At 50.2% G+C, this 10,711-nt stretch overlaps 1 pseudogene; it reads right to left on the bottom strand.

Moving 5' to 3' along the window:
- Nucleotides 1–383: 383 nt before the first annotated feature.
- Nucleotides 384–2,126, bottom strand: LOC119287626 (annotated as a pseudogene).
- Between the last annotated feature and the right edge of the window lie 8,585 nt (nucleotides 2,127–10,711).

Raw genomic sequence — 10,711 nt, 5'->3', positions numbered from 1 at the left:
TCTTTATAGGAAAAAAGGAACCTATTAGGATTCATTCTATTTTCATGTTCAAATATATTTTGTGCTTTGTGTCGTCTTTCAAAATTCTGGTATAGTTTAATCAATCAACCTAATGTCTGAGGACAAAAGGTAGATTTTTCTTTCCTTCTAAATGTATAAGAGAGAGGAATACATGATAGAGCTCCTTATGTGATAATAAAACCATATCACTTGTGTGTATGTGTTGTCAACTTGTCATATAGGCAACAGTTCAGTGCACGCTCTGAACAGAACAAATCAAGAAAAATTAGTTGTTAACGGTATGTCGTCAATATTATTGATGATATGGAAATAATGAGAGGAGATACACACGATATTTTTCTCAAAATTTAATCATTGTCTTTACAGTTTACGCATTACATTGTCACGCCATTACAACACTAAAAGTTCAGAAAATTGCATGAACAAAACAAACAGCAGAACACAGAAACTCAAATCAAACACACAAATAATGCACGAGTGTGCAAGTACACCTGCACGTCTCTAGACACCAGTTGGGGCAATGGAGTCATCGTCGCCAACGTTCTCCTTGGAGAGCTCCTCCAGCGACTTGCCCTTGGACTCCGGCACCAGCAGCGAAAAGAGCAGACCCAGGAAGTTTGTGCCCGCGAGCACGAAGAGAGCGTTGCGCATGCCGATTCCCCGTGAGTAGCCGGTCTCAGGCTTCTTCTGGTCCTGTGACGCATACAGGAACCCGAATGCACCGATGATCGCGCCTGCCTTACCGGTAGCAGCAGAGATACCGTGGCATGTGGATCGGAGCCTCGCAGGGAAGATCTCAGCTGGCACGATGAAGGTTGTGCTGTTGGGGCCGAAGTTGGCGAAGAAGAAAGTGAGCCCGTAGAGCACGACAAAGCCGGTGTGATGCCCTGGCTTCACCAAGTAGTCGTACGGTATGGCGATTGCTAGCATGAAAATGGTCATCATGGTGAATCCCATGAGCTGGATCCAAAACCTCCCAATGATGTCGATGAAGGCGACGGTGAACCAGTAGCCAGGCACGGTGCCACAGAGCGCGATGAGCGCTTGGGCGCGGGCGATGCGGTACAACTCCTCCAATGCATTCATAGTCTTGGCCGGCGGGATCCACCCGATCTTGGTGAAGATGTCCTTCTGGAACAGGTTCTGGCTGTAGAAGGCCACATCGAGTAGGAACCAAGTGCTTGTGGTCGCTAGCAAGTGCACCCCGTGGCGCTTCATGAACTGTCGGGAGAAGAGGCCCCAGGTATCACCGGTGGCCCGCTCACCCTGGACGTTCTCCTCTGAGATCTCCTAGTTGAGCACCTTGGACATGTCTGATGTGGCTTGCTTTGTGTTGCCGGCGATGAGTGCTGTGTACCGCGCAGTTTCGGGCATCTTCATGCGCCAGTAGTAGGTCAGGGCAGCCGGGATGGTGCCGAACATGACGATGATGCGCCACACATAGTCGGCCTCCGGGCCAATGGACGCCGCGGCGTCGATGTAGAATGGCGGTGCAGGGAATGCATGTCGGAATGCGGACGAGACGATGATCGTGACGATAGTACCAAATAGGATGCCAAACCCCTGCATGGCAAACACGGCGGCGATAAAGGTGCCGCGGGTCTTCTTGTTAGCATACTCCGACATGATGGTGGCGCTCAGAGGGTAGTCGCCGCCGACACCGAAGCCGAGCCAGAAACGGAAGAAACATAGCGTCCCCATTACACCCTTGGCCTCGTGTCCAAACGATAGCCCGGACGCGATGGAGCAGAGGACCATGAGGATGAGCGTGAAGCCGTAGACGCTCTTGCGGCCGAGCTTGTCACCGAGCCAGCCGAAGAAGAGCTGGCCGGCAAGTGTGCCGCATAGGGCCACGCCGTTCACGGCGGCCGACACGTTTGCCGGGAGGTGGCCGGGCTCGTTGAGGGCAGGGTCGGTGTAGTAGATGCGCCCCAGCAGCTTGGTGACGAGGGCGATGCAGAAGAGGTCGTAGGCGTCCGTGAAGAAGCCCATGCCGGCGATCACGACCGCCTTGAAATGGTACAGCTGCGTCTTGGCAACGTCCAGTGCTTTCAACACGTTGAGCTGTTCAGTCGCCATGGCCGCCGGCGATCTCTCAATTAAACTTGTTCTGTTGCTCTCTTGTTGTGTGCTTTGTTCGGTGCTTCTAGTACGTATATATAGGCATAAAAATGCAGGGTGAAGGCACATATTGTGCTAGTTGCAAGTATATAATATCATATGTGCGGCATCGCTTGTAAAACAACGGATTGTACATTAGCAGGATAGTTCTTACAAAAATATACGAGGAGTCAAATGTCTTGCCTTGAGAGCTACAGCTATGTCGGGCTACATTTCTGTTATTATTAGAAGGACTAAGGAATGCTAAACTTAAGTTTATCAGGTTTGACTTTCAAATTTCAGTACTAGAGAATTGTGGAAATAAAAAATAATGAAGCCAGATCATGGTTATGCTGGGAATATACCTGAAAGATACATATTGTACACACACAAGCAAGCTTTGCGAGAAAAGGTCAAGATTATACGATGAGTTGTATCTTATGTTCTCACTACCGGCATGGATTTGGTGGCCTTTCTTCAAAGATGGGGTTAATTTGTTCTCTCCTCTATAACTACATGGTATGGCAGGAAGAAGGTAGGCACTCCGCCGATTTCATCAAGTCAGAGGAAAGCAGCAAAAAAGAAACAGAATTTCGACGATATATGGATATGCAATGCTAGGTCCTGTAGACATAGGCATACAAATATAATGATTGCAGCTATTGTTGCTAAGTTGCTAAAATCTAGTTTCAGAACAAAATAACATATGCAACGGCTATATGTTCGGAACATTGGTCATCTGTTACATAAAAAGGGCATGTTTGGTTCGCATTGTTCTTTTCTTTTTGCGGGAATGGTTTTTTTTTTTGAAACGCGGTCTCTTAGGGCCCGATTCATTAAATAAGCTCGAAGAGAATTGTCCGGTTAATAAACGGAAAACCAGACGAAAACCGTCACAACCGGCCCGCAGAAACAAGGCACACAGGGCGACCTGGCAACCCACACAAGAACGCACACACGCCGCCGAGGGGAAGCGTCGAGGCTTGCGCCGGCCGATGCCAAACAGTCAACCACACGCGCCGGCGACCAGGCAGCTCCGACTCTGTCGACGAGCATTGCAGGAGAAAAGCGTTGGGGTTGCGCCGAGCCAGCGCCAGAGCGGCGACTCCTCGAACACGCCGGAAGAGACCGACTACCAAGAACCATCAACAAACCTGACTCCGCCCGAAGCCGCCATCGTTGACACAAACAGGAAGCCGCGCAACATCCGCATTGCCAGACGGGCACCTGCCGACCACAATGCCGCGAGCGTCCAGCCCATGAAGCATGCAACCGGGATCCGAAGCTCTTCAAGGCGACGCCCAAAGAGGGAAGCGGCGATGTCGACGCCGTCGCCCAACCCAACCGGGCCTTAGGCTTTCACCCGAACAGCAAGATCCGAGGGCGTAAGAGGATGCCGGACTACACAACGACGCCTCCAAGGAGGTTAAACGACGTCCACAGACGCCGACGCCGCCGGCCGGCAAGACCAGCCAAGCTTTCGCCTGGAGTATCCCCAACACCACCAGCACCCTCACGCACTGCACCTTCGCTGACCCGCCCACCTCTCATGAAGCCACCGCGCCAGCAGCACCGGAGAGCCACCACACCTCACCTCCCCGTCGAACGAGAAGACGCCGACGGGCCAGATCCAGCTGATCTAGCATCCCACCACCGCTGCGCAACAGGAGCCACCAGAGGCCAGCCCTCCACCGGCCCGACCAGGGACCGCGCCCCACAAGGCAGGCGGGGGCGCCTGATATGTCTCCAACGTATCTATAATTTTGATCGCTCCATGCTATATTATCTACTGTTTTGGACATTATTGGGCTTTATTATCCACTTTTATATTATTTTTGGGACTAACCTATTAACCGAAGGCCCAGCCCAGAATTGTTGTTTTTTGCCTGTTTTAGGGTTACGAAGAAAAGGAATATCAAACAGAGTCCAAACGGAATGAAACCTTCGGGAACGTGATTTTCTCATCGAATACAACTCAGGAGACTTGGACCCTACGTCAGGACATGTAACAGGAGGCCACGAGGTAGGGGGCTCGCCTACCCCCCCCCTCCCAAGGTGCGCCCTCCACCCTCGTAGGCCCCCTGTTGCTCCATCGACGTACTTCTTCCTCCTATATATACCCACGTACCCCCAAACGATCAGATACGGAGCCAAAACCCTAATTCCACCGCCGTAACTTTCTGTATCCACGAGATCCCATCTTGGGGCCTGTTCCGGAGCTCCGCCGGAGGGGGCATCGATCACGGAGGGCTTCTACATCAACACCATAGACCTTCCGATGAAGTGTAAGTAGTTTACCTCAGACCTACAGGTCCATAGTTAGTAGCCAGATGGCTTCTTCTCTCTTTTTGGATCTCAATACAATGTTCTCCCCCTCTCTTATGGAGACCTATTCGATGTAATCTTCTTTTTGTGGTGTGTTTGTTGAGACCGATGAATTGTGGGTTTATGATCAGGTCTGTCTATGAATAATATTTGAATCTTCTCTGAATTCTTTTATGTATGATTGGTTATCTTTGCAAGTCTCTTCGAATTATCAGTTTGGTTTGGCCTACTAGATTGATCTTTCTTGCAATGGGAGAAGTGCTTAGCTTTGGGTTCAATCTTGCGGTGTCCTTTCCCGGTGACAGTAAGGGAAGCAAGGCACGTATTGTATTGTTCCCATCGAGGATAACAAGATGGGGTTTTCTTCATATTGCATGAGTCTATCCCTCTACATCATGTCATCTTGCTTAAGGCGTTACTCTGTTTTTAACTTAATACTCTAGATGCATGCTGGATAGCGGTCGATGAGTGGAGTAATAGTAGTAGATGCAGGTAGGAGTCGGTCTACTTGTCTCGGACGTGATGCCTATATACATGATCATACCTAGATATTCTCATAACTATGCTCAATTCTGTCAATTGCTCAACAGTAATTTGTTCACCCACTGTAGAATACTTATGCTCTCGAGAGAAGCCACGAGTGAAACCTATGGCCCCCAGGTCTATCTTTATCATATCAATCTCCTACTACTTAGTTATTTACTTTGCCATTTACTTTGCCTTTATTTTACTTTGCATCTTTATCATAAAAATACCAAAAATATTATCTTATCATATCTATCAGATCTCACTCTCGTAATAGGCCCTATAGGGATTGACAACCCCTATTTGCGTTGGTTGCAAGGATTTATTTGTTTTGTGCAGGTGCGAGGGACTCGCGCGTAGCCTCCTACTGGATTGATACCTTGGTTCTCAAAACTGAGGGAAATACTTACGCTACTTTGCAGCATCATCCCTTCCTCTTCGGGGAAAACCAACGCAGTGCTAAAAGAGGTAGCAGTGCCCGCCCCGACGCGACGGAAAGGAGCAGCCGGGCCGGAGGCCAGGCGCCCGCCGACGGAGCTATCGCGGCTGCCACCCGCGAAGGCCGCTGCCAGGAGGCACAGGGGCCCGCTGGTGCCGCAGTAGAAGCCCCCGACGGATCCATCGCGCGACGCGGAAAAAGGGGATCGAGCCTTCCCATCCCGAGATCTCGCGGCCTGGCGAGAGGAAAAACGCCCCCGCCGCCACCGTCCGCCGCCTGGGCTTAGCCCGGCGGCCTCCTCCGGCGGCGACGACGGGAAGAAGGAGGGGGCGGGAGGGTGGCCCGGCGGTGCGATCGAGTCTCCGCCCGTGCCGCCTCAGCCGAGACGATGCGGGGGCGTGTCTGTTTTTTGCGGGAATGGTTTGCATTGTTCTGGAAATGTAGGGAAAAAGGAGGGGGGAGGGGGATATCTGTATTAGAAGTTGTTTGGTTGTAACCAATGCAAGTGCTATGACATAATAGGCCAACCCTTACACTACTAGGAAAAGGGCTATAGATGATATGGCCACTAATGGCGCACCAAACATGTGGTGCACCACTACTATATAGTAGTGGCGCACCATGTGTTGGTGCGCCATTAGTGTGACAGACACTAATGGCGCACCAGACCCACGGTGCGCCACTAGTAACAATTTTTTTCCAAAAATACTAATGGCGCACCAGGGCACAGTGCGCCATTACTAATTGTAACTAGTAATGGTTCACCTACCACACAGTGCGCCATTACTATAAATCTTTTTGCAAAACTACTAATGGCGCACCACAAGCTGGTGCGCCATTAGTAACCAAGGTTACTAATGGCGCATTTGTGGGTGGTGCGTCATTAGTAACCTGGGACCAGCTAGATATTTTGGACAGCCACACCTACACACTCACTTTCCCCACTTCATTCTCTCCACCTCCTCCTCCAAACTTGTCTCGGCTTCCTCCTCCTCCTCGCCTCATTTGCACCATAGATTCATCCAAATTAAGTGGTTAAATTACCTTTTTTTGATAGGTAAGTAAGGGGAAAGCTACCTTTATGTTGTAGATCTACTTTTTCTCTTCATCCAACAACGTGCACATGCACTTTTTATGGCCTTGCTAGATCTATGTATGTTTGTGGTGTTGCATATGTTTGTGGTGTTGCATATATGTTTGTGTTTGTAGGTACCGGTATTTGAAATGCGATAGTTGCCAATATTTTGCCGGAATGTTGATTCATTTCCGTTTCGGCGAGAATTTTGGCACTATGCATTCTGTTTGGTCCTATTTTTAGGGAAAGTCGTGCCAAATTTTTTCTTGGTTCAAAAATATCGTTTTGCTCTACCCCGCAGGCGATCATGGTCCGCACGATGACCGAAGGCATCATGAATAGGTTTTTGAGCTCCGCGAAGGCCGAGATGCTTCAAAAGAACGAGACGGAGATAAGATGTCCGTGTCGAAGATGCAAGCTGAAGAGCCTTATTGCGGACCTGGATTCTGGGCAGGGCGGGACCACCTGCTCTTGCGTGGTCTCATGGATGGCTATCGGTGGCAAAGTGATGAGGATGACTATGAAGTCGTCCATGGGGCCGGGCAAGAAATGAGGAAGGGCAGCAAGACAACCATCGCGGCTCGGGCGGGTGAGAAGACGAAGAATCTCCAGGACATGATCACGACGGTGATGATGTACACAGTCATCATGTAGAAGATGCAGGACATGATGATGAGGAAGATCAAGACGAAGGGCATGATCATGAAGATGAAGATGCCGAAGCAGACGACGATGGACCATCGATGGGCTGGGTGCAGGACCCTCATATTCAAGAGCTGCTTCTCAAGCAGATGGATAATGCAAGAGCTGCCGCCCGAGAGAAAGCCAAGCTGGATCAACTAGAGATAGACGCGGTTACTCTATTGTATGAAGGATGCAGGCCCGAGGATACCCGCCTGAAAGTAACGCTCATGGCTCTGGAGATGAAGGTAAAACACAAAATGACCGACACATGCTTCGATGAGAACATGTCATTCTGGCACGAACGTCTTTCCAAGGGGAACAAGTGCCCGACTTGTTTCGAGGAGGCGAAGAAAACCGTGTGTCCTCTGGATTTACCACATGTGAAATACCATGTGTGCATGAACAATTGCATCATTTATCGGGACGAGCATGCGGAGTCTACCATATGTCCGGTGTGTGGCGTCACTCGATACAAGAAGAGGAAGAAAGCTCCTTGAAAAGTGGTGTGGTACTTTCCGATCACTCCTCGTCTGCTGCGGTATTTCGCGGACCCTAAGGTAGCAAAGCTCCTGCGTTGGCATGCGGATAGGGAGGAGAAGAAGCGAGAAGATGACGCAAATGATCCGGAGATAAATAAAAAGACAAGATGCTGAGTCACCCTAAGGATGGGAGCCAGTGGCAAGCATTGAACTTCGAACACCCAGAATTTGGGAAGGATCCAAGGAACATCATGCTGGGCGCGAGCACCGATGGAGTCAATCCGTTTGGCAGCCAGAGAAGCACACATAGCACCTGGCCTGTGTTTGTGTGGATGTACAACCTTCCCCCTGGTTGTGCATGAAGAGGAAGTACATTCACATGAGTATGCTAATTGAAGGGCCGAAACAACCAGGGAACAACATCAATCTGTATCTGGGGCTGCTGAAATAGGAGCTAGACACGCTGTGGAAAACGCCAGCCAATACGTGGGACGCCGCAGATAAAGAATATTTCCCTATGAGAGCCGCACTGCTCACGACGGTGCATGACTATCTCGGTTACAGATATGTCGCGGGGCAGGTGGTCCACGGATTTTCTGGATGCGTCAGGTGCATGGATGACACAATGTATCGCCATCTAGATAGAGATCTCGGGTCTTCGAAAACCGTGTTCATGGGACATCGAAGGTGGCTTCGCAACGATGACCCGTGAAGAAAACGCAAGGATCTGTTCGATGGTGAAACCGAACCCCGAAGACGCCCGCGTACGAGGAGCGGCGAGGAAATAGACGATCTGTTGAAAAATTGGAAAGATGCCCACTGCCGGGAAAGAAGCAAAAGGCGCCAGAGCCGGGAAAGAAGCGAAAGGCGCCAGAGTCACTGCTGAAGGTATGGAAAACGAGGTCTGCTTCTGGGACTTGTTGTACTGGAAGATCCACCGTGTGCCTCACAGCCTTGATGTCATGCATATCACGAAGAACGTGTGCGAGAGTCTGCTTGGTACCCTGCTCAACATGCCAGAGAGGACCAAAGATGGACTGAAAGCAAGGGCGGACTTGAAATCAATGGGCATTAGGGAGGAGCTTCATGCTAATGATGATGATGATGAGGTGAAGCAGGACACGGAAAGTCGTCGCAAAGGCAAAAAGGCCAAGAAGACCGGAAATGACTTCCCTCCCGCGTGCTTCACTCTAAGTCAGGAGGAGATCGATCAGTTTTTCACCTGCCTCGTGGGAGTAAAACTTCCTTACAGTTACGCGGGGAAGATAAGCAGATACCTAGACTCAGCGAAGCAGAAGTTCAGTGGGATGAATTCTCATGACTGTCACGTGCTGATGACGCAGATACTTCGAGTTGCAATCCGTGGGATCATGGACGCGCACGTCCGTGAAACGCTATTTGGCCTATGCAACTTTTTCGACGTCATCTCTCGGAAGTCGGTTGGCATGAGGCAACTTAGAAGGCTACAGGAAGATATCATGGTGATACTATGCGAGCTTGAGATGTACTTCCCGACCACATTCTTCGACGTTATGGTGCATCTGCCGGTCCATGTCGTGGAGGATGTCATCCAACTCGGGCCGATGTTCCTGCACAGCATGATGCCGTTCGAAAGGATGAATGGTGTCATCAAAGGATACGTTCGCAACATGTCACGTCTAGAGGGAAGCATAGCCAGGGGCTTTCTGACCGAAGAGTGCATCTCCTACTGCACGAATTATCTAGGCATTGAGAACCCCGTTGGTCTGCCCGTCAACAGGCATCTCGGCAGGCTCGCTAGATGGGGTCACCGTGAGGGTCGCCGCGAAATGCATGTCGACTTCGAGGGTCGACTTGCTGACTTTGAAAGAGCAAACCTACTCGCGCTACAACACATAGACGTGGTCAATCCTTGGGTGGTAGAGCACAAAACCTTTATTGAGAAGACGTACAATGACCGAGGCCAACAGAGGATGGACGGAGATATAATCAAAGAGCACAACTCATATTTCACGCGTTGGTTCAAGCAAAAGCTTCCGTCGTACCCTTTACATGAGAATTCTTCCGCGGAAGAACAACTCATATTCGCCTTGTCACAGGGCGCCGAGCACAACCTGATGATGTATGAGGTGTACGATATCAACGGCTACACATTCTACATCGAGGGAAAGGACATGAAGAGCGATGGTTATCAGAACTCCGGGGTAATGATGGAATCCTACACCGGTAACGACAAGGACAGATACTACGGAAGGATCGAGGAGACCTGGAGCTGAGCTACGCTGGAGAGAAGGTCCCGATGTTCCGTGTCAGATGGGCCAAGAGCGTCATAAAAGAAGACCGGTATTTCACCACCATGGTTATACCCGAAGCCAAATCCAAGACCGCGGGCGCAAACGTACCCGTGAAAAATGAGCCATGGGTACTGGCTTCCCAAGTAGACCAATGCTTCTTCATTACTGACCCGTCAAAGCCCAGTCGTGTTGTCATGAGGAGAGGCAAAAGGAAGATCATCCAAATGGATGGAGTCGCCAATGAGCAAGACTTCGACAAGTACGGCGACCCGAAGATGGAACATGACGACGACGATGAATTACCAGCATACACCATAAGAAGAAGCAGGACCGCCCTACCTAAAGGACGTCCGTTCAAGAGAAGAACTTCATTTACGAAAAATAAGGCAAGAAGATTGTGAACAGATAGCTAGCTAAGATCGATTGTATTTAAATTGTAGCCTTCATTTCTCGATTGTATTTCATGGGCACTTTTTGAACTCATGAATATTTTTAAATTTCATGGGCACTTTTTGAATTCATGAATATTTTTTCAAATTTGATGATATTTTTTCATATTCAATATGAAAAAATATTGAATATTCATGAGGACACTCGATCTCGATCCCCCTCCATCTCGATCGCTATCCCCCTCGCCAGATCCCCCTCGCCGCCGAGCACCCCCCGCACCCTCCCCCGCTCCACCGCCGCTGATGACCCCCCGCACCCTCCCCCGCTCCACCGCCGCCGAGGACACCCCCGCACCCTCCCGCTCCATCGCCGTCGACGACCCACCACACCCTCCCCCGCT

This window comes from Triticum dicoccoides, chromosome 4A (assembly GCF_002162155.2).
Source record: "Triticum dicoccoides isolate Atlit2015 ecotype Zavitan chromosome 4A, WEW_v2.0, whole genome shotgun sequence".
NCBI classification, from domain to species: domain Eukaryota; kingdom Viridiplantae; phylum Streptophyta; class Magnoliopsida; order Poales; family Poaceae; genus Triticum; species Triticum dicoccoides.
The sequence above is the reverse complement of the archived record's forward strand: the minus strand, read 5'-3'. Positions and strand labels throughout refer to the sequence as shown.